Raw genomic sequence first — 14,120 nt, forward strand, 5'->3', positions numbered from 1 at the left:
GAAATTGAAAGAAGATGAGAAATGTTGATTAGTCTGGGACGTTGTCTCTAGGGAACAGAATATCATAAATTCATTCCAATCCATACTTCTGAGCGGAACACGTGTTATCGATTCTGATCTACTATGAAATATTCATCACGAAGACTGTGATGATGACAGCATGTCTACTTTCTAGAAGGATCAAACGTCTCAATCCACTTAAGAACCAGGTCAACATAAAGGCAATTGCTACCGGAACGTAAAATTAAAACCTATTAGAGTTTCCTACCATTCTACAACGACAACTCTTAGTCTTATCATCATACACACAGGTCCTAAAACCAGCTCTGATGTTAAGATAAATAAATAGATAGACTTTCTACCGCACTAACTGGCCGGTTCCAGTTACTTTGTAGAACGCAAATTCATCCATCAATGTCGCTCCTGTAGCAGGATCTGTTCAACACACCTATACTCATACACAATGTAACAAATGGGCGATTCAGGGTTACGATACTGGTGGTACTGTGACTACACTGGAACCTCTATTTACGTAACGTTATGGGAGCTCCCTACTATTACGTTAATGGAATCGTTACATAAAAGAATTTTGGTTATGTAAATGATTGTCCTAGCTGACTTTCGCATGAAATGGCATAAAATACCATCAAATATACTTCAAACAAGACATGTATGATAGGGTTTTCCCTGGTGTTCCAAGTTAACCTTGAACTCTATGGGAATCAGGTCTTCAGATCTACAAGTGTAACAAGTGAACAACTTTTCTACATAAATAGGGCCATGACTCTATATTCTGCCAAGTTTTGAGTTTAACGCTCATTTCAGGCTAAACAAGAAATTCTATGGATACAGGCCATCAGATCTACAAGCATAACCAGTGATCTTTTGGATGATTACGTACAAGGTTAATACTCATACGGGCTTGTACAATTATATTCTACCAAGATTCGAGTACAACAACTGTTTAAGTTTGCTCAAGAACTATACTCCTAATAGTTCAAGTCACAGTTTTTTATTCCTCTTGGCGGTGCATGAGAGCATAAAACGTTTGTTTTGTTTGTTTGTTTTGTTTGTTTGTTAGCGTTTTCGGTGAAGTTGTTCAGTAACTCAGGGGAAATCTTTATTTGAGCCAAAAATTTCAATATTGAGCCAGCAGGCGGCAATAAAACATTTGTTTCGCAGGCATCTCTAAATCCTGACTGTGGGAAAAGGTGGCGTCTTTGGTAGAGTGGCTGAAATAATTTTAGCGAGTAAATTTAAAAAGCAAAACTTGTATGCTCATTGTTTCCATAATTTTTTAAAACATCCGGAACGAAGAATTAAAGTAATTGACTTACTGAATAACTTTGTCAAAGACGCCATCATTTTGAGCGATCAGTTTCATGCTCACTTATGCCATATTTCTATGTGATCAGAACTGTCAGATATCCGCAAAACAAACACTTTATACACATTAGCTCCACCTGGTTGAGACATTTTGAATCTCATTACTCTTGAAGGATACTCTTGAGCAACAGATTTGCCGAACACGCCATTTTTCTAAGTGGTCAGGTTCCTGGGATATTCGCAAAACAAAAGTTTAATGCACACTAGCATCGCCTGCTGACAAAATTTCAAATCAACTAGCTCGAACAATCATTGTCCTTGACATAATTAACAATTTTACCGAAGACAACATCCTTCTAAGTGGTCAGATCCTTAGATATAAAAAAAAACAACAGTTTCATTCGAAAAGGGCTATCTGCTGGAAAAATCTCGAACCTTTAGGCTTAAATAATGATAGCCCATGCGCTACTGAACAACTTTGCCAGAGACGCTTTCTTTCTATGTGGTCAGGCTCCTGAGATATCGAAAAAATCAACTTACTCGAACAATGATAGCCATTGAATAACTGAGCAAATCTGCTGAATACGCCATCTTTCTAAGTCGGCAGGATCCTGAGATATCTATAAAACAAAAAAATTTCATGCTCACTAGCGCCACCTGATGGCAAAATCTCGAATCTTTTGGACAGAATAATAATAGTCCTTAAGCTAACTACTGAACAACCTTGTCCATTTCTCTATGTGGTCAAGATATCGGCAAAACAAAATCTTCATGCTCACTAGTGCCGTCTGTTATCATTATCATGAACCTCTTGTGTCAAATAATGTTTGCCTTTGAGCTACTGAACAACTTTACGAAGACGACATCTTTCTAAGTGACCCCATGTACCCTAGCACTGCCTAATGACGGAAATTCGTAGGTGAACTGGCAGCCACATGGCAGCCCTTGAGCTATTGAACAACTCTTCCAAAGACACAAACTTTCCAAATCGTCAGGATCTAGAGATATCATATGCCCCAAAGGTTACAATCTTATCCTTCAATGTCCATAAAGTGCAAATTCGAAAAAGCGCACCTACCAACCAATGTTTTCAACTAAAAGAATGATTCTCAACTCCTGAAGGTAGATCGTACTGAGAGTACTGTGTAGAGATCAGCAAAATGGCTCATTTTAATGAACGGCGCTGATCCGAATCACTCATTCTCGGACAAGTGCTCAACCGATATAGACGTGTGACTCTTTTGCTCCAGTAGAATATTGCGCACAATAGTCCCTTGCTATTGTTCTATTTTTTGTGATTTAAATAGCGGAATCTTTCTTTCGAGAAAGAGTTTATAATAGCAAAATGGCTAATAGTGTCAGGAAAAATACGGTGAAACTTGTGTTCGGCCCCAACAGCAAAGTGCCCTCGCATTTGGAAGTGCTAAAATTTGCAATCGGTAAACTCAAGCTTTCGGCAGCGGACATCCATACAATTTACAAGGAGGAAACAGGCGGACAGTTCTACGTTAAGCTGATGAACGAGCCAACGTTTTCCGCTTTCATAGCGGATTCTGAGGAGCAGTATATCTTTAAGTATGATGACGGATCAGAGACCAGCATTCAAGTCGATCATCCCAGCCGTATCTTTCGATACGTACGTATCTTCAACCTACCACCGGAGATAGAAGACCGCGAGATCCAATATGTATTGGGACAGTATGGCACCATACGACAGCACGTGAGAGAGCGCTTCCCTACCGAAGTGAACGTGAATATCTTCACCGGTGTACGAGGAGTACACATGGAAATTTCCAAAGAAATCCCCGCACATCTGTATGTTGGTCACTTTCGCACACGTGTCTACTACGACGGATTGAAGAACAAATGCTTTTATTGCAAGACTGAAGGACACGAGAAGTCGAATTGCCCAAAACTAGCAAACGCTGTCTCGGGAGAGGCAGGTAAATCAGGCAACTCCTCCAAAACAACAGGCTCTACTTCCTTGGGAAGACCCAGCAAGCCAATCATCGACACCGCAGAACCAACACCAGCAACCATGACTGTCCTTTCTTCGAAGAATCGTGGCACGCGGGCATTGGCGACCGATGACTACAAACACCCCTTCGAAACCGCTGCAGAACATGCCGAATACCGATGATCACGTGGCTTCGAGGAAAGAACAACGAACACAATCGGACGTAAGTATTGTGGTTGGCAAAACCGCAAACAACCACATGGACGAAGAAGTAAGCGAAAACGGAAGGGCACTCATTAAACGACCGATGAACACCTCGTCGGAAGGCTCGGACAACAATGAGATCCTGTTAAACAATGGGAAGTCGACGGTTCCATTGAACGATCCAGTTTGGTGAGTGGCAAAAAAGGAACAAAGCCGAAAAGGAACAGAAAGTAAAGAATAGTGACCATTTCGATCGTTGCGGACAGTTGCCGTGAGTTCTAAAATGCCCACGTTTTCAAGAAAAGTTGCTTCTGTTAACATCAATGCGATCAGCTCTACGCTGAAAAAGAACTTGCTACGAGATTTTGTTTGGAGTAATGAAATTGATATTTTATTTCTTCAAGAAGTCGCTTTTGAGAACTTTAGCTTCATTCCAAGTCATCTGGCTTTTGTGAATATCAGCGAAGATAACAAAGGAACCGCGGTACTGATACGAAAAAACATCGATTTTTCTGATGTTCTTTTGAACCCAATTGGGAGAATAACTTCCATCAGAGTTGGGGAAATTAACTTCATTAACATTTACGCGCATTCTGGATCTGCTTTTCGTAAAGAACGTGACATACTTTTTACTCAAGACGTTTTGACTCATCTGTCACAGAACTGTTCCAACGTGATATTAGGCGATTTCAATTGTATTTTGTTAAAGAAAGATTCAAATGGAACCGTCAAAAATATTAGTCAGGGACTTCAACAGCTTGTTGATAGTCTAGCTCTCCGAGATATTGGTAATTCGATCAGCTCAAAGGCTTCGTATACGTTTTTTAGAGGCGATTCAATGTCAAGACTAGACCGCGTGTATGGGCCAGACACATTTCTTAATACCGTTAGAAGTTTTGAGACTTTAGCAACTCCTTTTTCCGACCACCATTCTCTGATCGTCAAGTACGAAACAGATACCAACTCAAACGTAACAGTATATGGGAAGGGTTACTGGAAAATAAATCCGACCCTTTTGATTGATGAAGACATTAAAAAGGAATTCATCATGGAGATACGAAACATCAAACGAAGGCACGCGTACAATGTGAATTTTGGCGAATGGTGGTTCAATCATCTAAAACCAAAAGCGAAATCTTTTTTTAATACTAAATCGTTTGTAATCAATAAGTGTATTGCCGATTCGAAGAGTTTTTTGCATGGTTGCTTAAAGGAAATAACTGTGAAACAAAATAGCGGCGAAGATGTCTCTGAAGAACTTAGCTACGTAAAGACAAAATTAATGAACATTGAACATTCCAGGATCGAAAATTTGAAAATGAAAACAAGCGCGTGCAACGTTTTGGAGGACGAAAAACTCAGTCTTTTTCAAATTTCAAAACGCTGTAACAAGCAAAATAATCCAATGAAATTAGATGTCGATGGGAATTTATCCTCTGATCCAAAAACCTTGAAAACTGCTATTGAAAATCATTTTGAAGCTCTATATAAAAATGACAATGTGTTTCACCCCGGTGCATCAAATTTTCTTGATTCCATCGATAAGAGATTATCACCTGAACAGTGTACTAATTTGACAGCTCCAATTACACTTTCTGAGTTAGAGCAAGCCTTACAGCAATCAACCCAGAAAAAAAGCCCTGGACCCGATGGTCTAACATACGAATTTTATTTTACCTTTTTTGATGATTTAAAAGACGATTTGCTACGATTATTTAATGAGTTTTTATCAGGCACTACGCCACATTCGTCGTTCGCTGAAGGAGTTATTACACTGATACCGAAAAGTGAAAATTCTTACGCTTTGAAAGACAAAAGACCCATAAGCATGCTCAATAGCGACTATAAGCTGTTTACAAAAATATTATACAATCGTCTAAAACCTTCAATTGAACCCTTGTTAGGCCCAAGTCAAGCGGCCTGTATTTCGGGAAAGTCATGCACAACAAACCTAAAAATTCTTAGGAACATTACAATAAGAGCGAGTAAATCTAAGAAATTCAAAGGCACAATTGTTAATATTGACCTGGAAAAGGTATTTGACCGTGTAAATCACAATTTTCTTTGGCTTGTCATGGAGAAATTTGGATTTCCAACACAATTTGTAAATTGTATTAGAAACCTTTACAGCAAATCTTCATCGAAGGTTTTGTTTAACGGAATGCTAACAAAAGAAATTTCAATTAAATCATCAGTCCGTCAAGGTTGCCCCTTGAGTATGGCATTTTTTGTTCTTTACATAGAACCTCTTGTTAAGAAAATCAGCAGCAGCATCAAGGGCTGTTTCATAGATAATAGCTTTTACAAAGTTATTGCCTATGCAGACGATATTAATATCTTCATCCGTAACGATGAAAAGTTCGATATAATTTTACAAATTATCGATAATTTTAGTCTATACGCTAAAATTAAATTGAATATCAAGAAATCGTCTTTCATGAGAATAAATAACTGCAGAACAGGACCACATCTGTTACAAGAAACTGATTCCTTGAAAATTCTTGGTGTAGAAATTGTTCAAGTGTACAGTGATACCATTAATCATAATTACTCAAAAGTGATAAAATCAATTAAGTATCTCATTTCATTACACCAACAACGGCAACTTAACATTTTTCAGAAGACTTGGATATTGAACTATCTCATTCTTTCAAAACTTTGGTATCTGTCACAGGTGTACCCTCCGACCAATAGTCACATTTCGCAGATCAAAACAATCTGCAGAAACTTTATTTTTAAAGGAATAGGAATATTTAAAGTTTGCTTACCCCAACTGTATCTGGACGTAGAAAAAGGGGGTCTAGCTCTCGTAGATGTAGAAAGTAAGATGAAAGCCTTGTTTATCAAAAACATCCTACTCCAAGATCATACAGGTAGGAGAGATGATTTCATGATTTCACAAGAATACAGCCGCTCAATTACCCGAAATACGCGAGAATGGATTCGTATTGCAGCAGATATTGAAAATCTAGGATTTGATTTGACGAGTAAAAGAATATATAGTTTTCTGTTAGACAATAAAACCATTACGCCTAATATTGTAAACAAATACCCTAACAAATGCTGGGATATTTGTTGGCAGAACTTAAATATGAAATTCATAAGCTCAGATGAAAAGCACTTTTTATTTTTATATATAAATGAAATTATCCCAACAAAATACAAGTTGTTTGACAAGAAGATTCCTGGAGTCGCTAATAATTTATGTGAAATTTGTGGAAGAATAGATACGCTTGAACATAGACTAAAGTATTGTACAAACAGTAAAGTTATTTGGGAATGGATAACGATCAGCATAAAGGAAAAATTAAAAATATCTGTTGATGACCCAGAAGAAATGCTGTCTAGAGTGATTCAAGGAAGACAGTATCAAAGTAAAGTTGCTTTGTGGCTAACAACGATAGGTATCAGTTACTGTTTGAAGAATTTTGGAAAACACGATTTGCATAGCTTTAAAAACATGATTCGTAAAAAACGATGGAACAACAAAATGTGGTATGCAAAAAACTTCAGCAGATGGATTAATGTACTGTAAGAATAGAGTTGTATTAGTATAAGTAACGTTTTTGTTTTTTTTTTTCAAAAAAAAAAAAAAAAAAATAGATTCTCAAAATCAGGACATATCCTGCTAAATCGTGACGGATGGCAACCCTTAAAAAAAAAAAATCACTCATTTTAGTGAACCGGTACAGTGAACTAACCAAGCGAACGAGAAAAAGAGCGGTTCAATTCTTGTTGCGCGACATGCATCGTACCTTTCGAATTCTTTCGCTCTCTCATTTATCCTCTTTCAGATTTCTTCGTGTGCGGGTGCGACTTCCTTCGGTCGAGAATCGTTTACAAAATGGTAAGTTGAGTCTTAATAATATCGTCATTTCTTGTTATATTGCATATTATTTTTTGCTCTAGAATTTCTCAAGGGGCTTATCCAGTTATTATTTCTGGGATCTCTTCTGTACATTGCTTCCGGGACTCCAAAATCCTTAAACCCGTCAAAATTCTCTTACCTCCAATTCGATTATAATTAAGATAAGACATTTGATTAATAAATTGTCAACTAATCCATCCCAATTTCCAACAGCTTCGTTTATCATCAGTTTGCCATATTACTTCCTTGAACTTGGCAATCGCACATAAAACTGTCAGCCGCACTCGCCTCAACCGCGCCATGATAAATGACTATTTTTGGCTTGTTAGTCTCACAGCTTGATTTCGGTTTCTGATGCTCATTCGATTCCGACCGACAGCTATCGGACCATGTCGATGTCGGTTCAAGCCAAGCCAACACGGATGAATGGTCCCGTTAACAATCGATTTGTTGCTCACCACCACCCCCACAGCATTATTGGGATGCCCCGAAAAACGACACTATTCTGCTGGAGATAAATCAAATCCAAACACACACCGAAAATAGTTCAACCATTGTTCTAACGAATCGTCATTGGCGTAGGAAAACTGGGAGCCAGGGGGCCTTTATGAAGAATCCAGAAGTTCAAGGAAGGAGTTCTAGCAAATACATTGGTATATGAAGGGGCAACTGGCGATTTTCAATTTAATCAAATGATTGATGCAATGTTCAAAACCACCACAATTACTGAAGCAGCCTAAGATGGTGTAAAATTTACTAATCAAATTGTTATTGGATTACGTGTTTTCTAATTAATCCAAATAATAATTAAAATATTTTTAATTTGAATGCTCGTTTTTTAAATGGTAAAGAGGACGAGCTGTTTAATTTTCTTACAGCTAATAACGTGCATATAGCAGTTATTACCGAAACGTATTTAAAACCTGGATCTAAAATCAAAAGAGATCCTAACTTTTTTGTTTATCGTAATGATCGACTTGATGGGGCATGTGGGGGAGTTGCAATCATCATTCATAGGCGTATAAAACATCAACTGTTTTCGTCATTTGAAACTAAAGTTTCTGAAACTTTAGGTGTTTCTGTTGAAACACTGCTTGGTAAATATACTTTCATAGCTGCCTATTTGCCTTTTCAATGCTCTGGAAAGCAAGTTAATTTGCTAAAAACTGACTCACAACAAGTCAAATTTTTGTGTCATTGGTGACTGTAATGCCAAACATCGGTCATGGAAGCGATTCGCAATCCTATCAGCTCCACTTTCAATTATTTTCTAGCCGTCTGGAATACATATGAAACATACATTGATAGTAATCTATATGCTAGCGTTTCTTGGCAAACAAAAATTGGTATTGACAATGCTCTCGAATCTTGAACAAATTCCATTGTTGAAGCAAGAAGCATTTGCTATACCAATATGTGAAGTAAAATCCGTGATTATAGACGTTCAGTCTTTAAAACGTGAGGAGAAGGCAATTTCAACGCACTCACGATCCTGCTATGAAAATAATATGGCAGGATCTGCAGAAAGAAATTAAAAAAACGATTTGCTAAATTAGCAAGCAAAAATGTTGAAAATAAAATTCTTCTATTGGACCCTGACTCTCTAAGCCCTTTTGGAAATTATAAAAAAATTAATAAACACCTCAGGAGCCACTCCTGGCCTTGAAAAAGGGGAAAAAAATATTACAAACTAATTTGGCAAAAGTTCAAACACTTGCTATGCAATTTGAAAGCACGCATAATTTTGATTTAGGACTCACTAGACTAATTGAAAATCAAGTCACTCAGGACTTCTGAATTCTCAATCTAGAGAACGTTTTCGAAAATTCCCGGGAGACTTATTTGGAAGAAGTGAGAACTACTTCTTATTATTTATTCCAAAAATCGCTCCTGTGAGTAACTCGAATTTCTCAATCGAGTCCTCAGCAATAGCTAAGATAAGTTTCTGTCTCATAAATTTTTTCCAGATGTTTCTAATATTTCATCCGAGAATTTCTAAAACTATTTGAAAAAGCATTTATCTCAAGACACTTCCAAAAACTTATCTCAGGAAAGTTGACATTTTTTTCCAAAATACAAATGGATTGTTTCAGTAATTTAGCAAAGAATATTCTGGGAAGTTTGTGGGGATTCCTTCAAGTAAATCCAAGATCATCTTCGGGAATTCTTCTCCATATTTAAAGAAATGTGGTGTTCCTTCTCAACTTGTTTGGACATCTCACTCATAATTACGCTTTAGGGATTATATTTTCAGGTTTTTTTCTGTGAGATATCTGTTGTTGTTATTCTTTTACAAATTGATCGTGATAACTCTCTCTGGCTTTTGTCTATAATGACTCCTTGAAATTCTTTACTAATCTGCGACTTACTATTTTCCAAGCAATTCGGATTTTCATGGTAATTACTCCAGGTTTCACATAAAATAATCTTCAAACGATTCCTGCAAAAATGTCTGCAAGCATTACTCTGGTGTTCCACCAGAGATTTTTTCCAGAAACGTATATAATACAAATTTATCCTGGAGGTTTTTCTTAAGGAGTTCATCAAAAATTTATATACATATTTCAGAAATTAGGAAATTTCCAAGAATTTTAAATATTTAAGAATATTTTTCTCAGATTTCCTCCAAATATTGACCGATGATTTTTTCCAAGTTTGCAATAGAAATTAGATCATAGAAAAAAATATTTTTCAGGATTACATCCAGTGCTTCCTTAGGGATTTATTTTAGTAAATAGGGGGAGTTCCCCCAGTACCGGACAGCACCCAATACCGGACAAAGTCAAAAAATTGAGAAATCATGGTCCAATCAAGATGGTGTATTAGAAAGAAAGGAAGCTATTATGGAGACTTATGTTTGCGTAGAATAACACATCCTTGAAATATGCATGCCTTTTTAAAAAAGTAGAAAAGTTTGAAAATCTTAAAAAAATTGACGTATCGCTTTAATATTCAGCCTATTTAGTCATTTTTTTTAATATGAAAAAATACTTCGGATCATGTAAACATGTTCGAAAATAATCCTTATTTGATAGTATGAATGTATTTTGTACCATAATTGAACTAAATATGGACAAATTACAATTTTCGTTAAGCACCTCCTGTCCCTCAGTTTCGGACAGCTTGAGTTGTTATATGATATCTTTGTAATTATTGCGTCAGTGTTACAAAATACTTTCATTTTTCATGGGTTCCGTCGATCATGGTATCAAACATGCAATAAAATTAAGAAGAATGAACATTCAGAACAACATCGTAAAATGTGCTATTTTTTATCATATATGGAAGAGTTTTTTGACAGGCATCTTGCAAACTAATAAAAACTCAAATTATTCTTGTAAATGTTGCAAATGCATTGAATTGGTAATTATAAACTATTCCTATAGTGTACACATTCAATGATGTTCAAATTTGCAGAATTCGAGGCATTTCCAGATCGTGTCCGGTATTGGGTGCCACCTTTCAAGATCGATCAATTTGGTACTAAAATACATAATCAAAATGCAATGTCAAAATTCATATTTATATTTTCAAATTTATTTTTGTACACTATAAAAATGATAATATGTATCATAAATGGGTAACACGAGCTCATAAAATCAATATTTTTCGAATTATGAATTTAGTGGCTTAAGTGTCCGGTACTGGGGGATCTCCCCCTAATTATAATTTATCCATAAATATCGATCAGAAGTCAACCAAAAATTAATTTGCCGGGTCCAAAGAAAATTTCTGAGCACAAAAAACACCTAAACAAATTCTGGATGGATTTTTCAGAAATTCTTAGGAAACCAGACTTTTCAGTACTTCTTTTGATGTTTACTTTTGATTTCATTTTTATAATAATAATTTGCGTATGCATATCTTGTTCTTCTATCAAAAACCAATCTGTATAAGGAAAGAAATCTATCAAGATATTACTTCCTGAATTCCATGAATTTATGCAAAGGTTATTCTTAGAAAAAAAAAATCATAGATAAATTCATAAAGGACTTCCTGAAAGAGTTTCTGAAGTGTTTTTAAAATCCCTGGCTATTGGTGCATTTTTAATTAATTCTTGGAAAAAATATGTTGAAATCTGCTTAAAAAATGCTTCAATCTTTTAAATGATGCTCAAAGAAATGTTGAGATGAGCTCATAAGAAAATAACTATTACGAGTATATTAAATATATCCACAGAGTAGCTTTTAGATTATTCTATGTAAGAATTTTGATGATCTAGGAGTAGTTCTCGATTCTTGTTGACACCAAATAAAAATCAAGAAACAATTCATAGAAAAAACAACAACAAATATTTTTAAACTTGTTTTTCATAGATATCACTGAATCACTTTGGAGAAATTCATAATAGTTTTTCATTAAAAATCCTAACAAAAAATCATGCAGATAATTTGATAAAAGAATCCTTGATAGAATTGTGTAACATGTATGGCAGAGACCTAGTAAAAATACTAGGAGTAATGTCTTAAGAAATATCTTAATGATATCCCAAGAAACTAAAAATTGATAAAACTTCAAAGAAATTTTCAAGGCAATTTTGAACTTATTTCTAAAATAAACATTGGCAGTATCCCTGAAGGGATCCCAGAGAAATACGGAGTGTAATTCCTGAAGAAATTAAAGTGGAAATATTAAGAAGAATTTGTTTAGAAGTTGAATGTATCATTTGTGGAGCTCTTGGAGGAATACTTAACCTTCATATAGCTAACATACTTTTCACATGCAAAAAACACTAAAAAATGCATAACTTTTTTGCTTCTCAACGGATTTTGTTGGAATTTTCTGAACTTCCCGAAAAACTCTTTCAGATTAGGTTTGCCAGATAGCCCTTGATCTGCTGAACAACATTGCCGGAGACACCAACCCTCTATCTTTTCAGAATCTCAAGAGATAGTAGATTGAAGAAAATTTATAACTAGCACCACCTAGCGGTGAAATTCTCAATTGGGTTTGTTACTGCCACGTAGCCCTTGATGAGTTTAACAACTTTGCACCAACCTTCTAGCTCATCAAGACCTTGAGACATAGATTGAAGAAAATTTATCACTAGCGCCGCCTAGCGGAGAAATTCACAGCAGCCCTTAGTCTGCTGAACAACTTTGCCGAAGACACCAATCTTCTAGCTCAACTGGGTCTTGAGATATCCGTTGAATGGATGATTTTGCCAATTTTGATACCCCAATACAATCCGGAATAACTCCGGAACTACTTGGACCACTTCCCAAGTTTCCCGGACCAAAAACTAGAAAAAAATTTCGGAGTAGTGTTTGAACTTGATGCATTTTGCGAGTACCGCAACCCCCTTGCATAGAGAGGTTGTATTGATGTTCTTCGATCGAGCTGGAATTTACAGGAGTTGTTTTTCTATATAAAAGAAGATATTTCGCAAAATTTCAGATTTTTATATTAGGGGGAAGTGGCACAAAATAACCACTAATGATATAATATGAGAAAAAATACAAAATCAAGTAAACTGCTATAGCTATAGTAAAAATGTACGAATTTGTATGAAATTTGGCATGTTTACTTTACGTTTCATGAACTTTAAAAAAAAGCATGAAATTTTGATTGAAAGAAATGTTTCCAATAAAATTAAAAACCTGTTTTTTGATAACATAAATTTTTTTTTTCAAATCGACTTATATTTTGTCAGCCGAGTTAGGTCAAAAAACTAATTATGAAGTTTTGTAGGGCATCTCAATGGCTCATTTGCGGTGTACCGTAGTGAATCAAAATCCGGAAGGTACCAATATCCGGACATTCTGATAATATTTACCAATAAAATGCTAAATTGAAGATTGATATGTTTATTTTAATTCTTTACTTGTTTTAAACATGATTGCTCATTTACACGCATTCATAATTCAGTTGCCATTGATAAATAATTAGCAAAAATGAAAAAGTGACTCCAGACGTGGTGTATTTTCCGTAAGAAGAGGCTGATCGGAATTGGAGCCAATTGTTTTTTTTTTTTATCCGGCCATTTTATTGGAATCGTTTTTTTAGATGTTGTAAGTACACAATTTTCAAATAAAACTGAAAAAATACTTTGAAAATTATCAACACATGAGGACTATGTAATAAGAACAATACTGTGCGTCATTCAATGCGGATTCATTCAACCAATCAGTGATGATTCCAGTTTAAACCAAAACATTTCTGTCCAAACAACTAAATCACAAACATTGCTTACTTTTGTATTTTTGAACGAATACAGAGCACATGCATTCTACTAGTTATTAAAGGCGTGATATATTTAGTTGATTTTAAAAAGCTTTGCATGGTTCAATTTTACAATTTCATGTTGAAACAAAGTTGTTCGGATTTTGATTGAAAATTGTCCGGATTTCTAGCTATAATTTGCTGCATATTTCGTTGTAGTGTTTGAACAGGTAACCAAGAGAAAATAAGCACAATTTAAAGCTTGTCAACTATCTCACTAAAATCTATAGTTTTTCAATATGTTTTCATTACTATTCAAAAAGGAACCCATTGGGCAGAACTACATTTTTCATAAAGGAAAAGTGAATCAAAATGACCCCCTTTATTTTTTTGTTGGAAAATACACAAAATCATAATTACTGTAACGTATAAACGGATTTTACTCAAAAATATGTTTTTTTTTTGTAAAAATACATAATTTTCGTGAGAATATGCTATTTTTAACCATCTTTCTCTCTTTTTCACTCTTTCGTGAAATTTGCAAACATTAGAGCCAGTAAAAGTAAAAATTCTAGTCAAGATATAAACAGTACAATGTCTCAT

At 35.4% G+C, this 14,120-nt stretch overlaps 1 protein-coding gene across 8 annotated transcripts in view; it reads left to right on the forward strand.

The window, feature by feature from the left end:
- The window catches only part of LOC5576646, a 387,639-nt gene that overhangs the window by 222,960 nt on the left and 150,559 nt on the right, over positions 1 to 14,120 (forward strand). For all 8 annotated transcript variants that reach the window (XM_021841655.1, XM_021841654.1, XM_021841660.1 and 5 more), the window contains one exon: positions 7,282 to 7,334. The gene's annotated coding sequence lies outside the window, so the exon portion shown is untranslated. The remainder of the gene's footprint in view (positions 1 to 7,281; positions 7,335 to 14,120) is intronic.

This window comes from Aedes aegypti, chromosome 2 (genome assembly GCF_002204515.2).
Source record: "Aedes aegypti strain LVP_AGWG chromosome 2, AaegL5.0 Primary Assembly, whole genome shotgun sequence".
In the NCBI taxonomy this organism is placed as follows: Eukaryota; Metazoa; Arthropoda; class Insecta; order Diptera; family Culicidae; genus Aedes; species Aedes aegypti.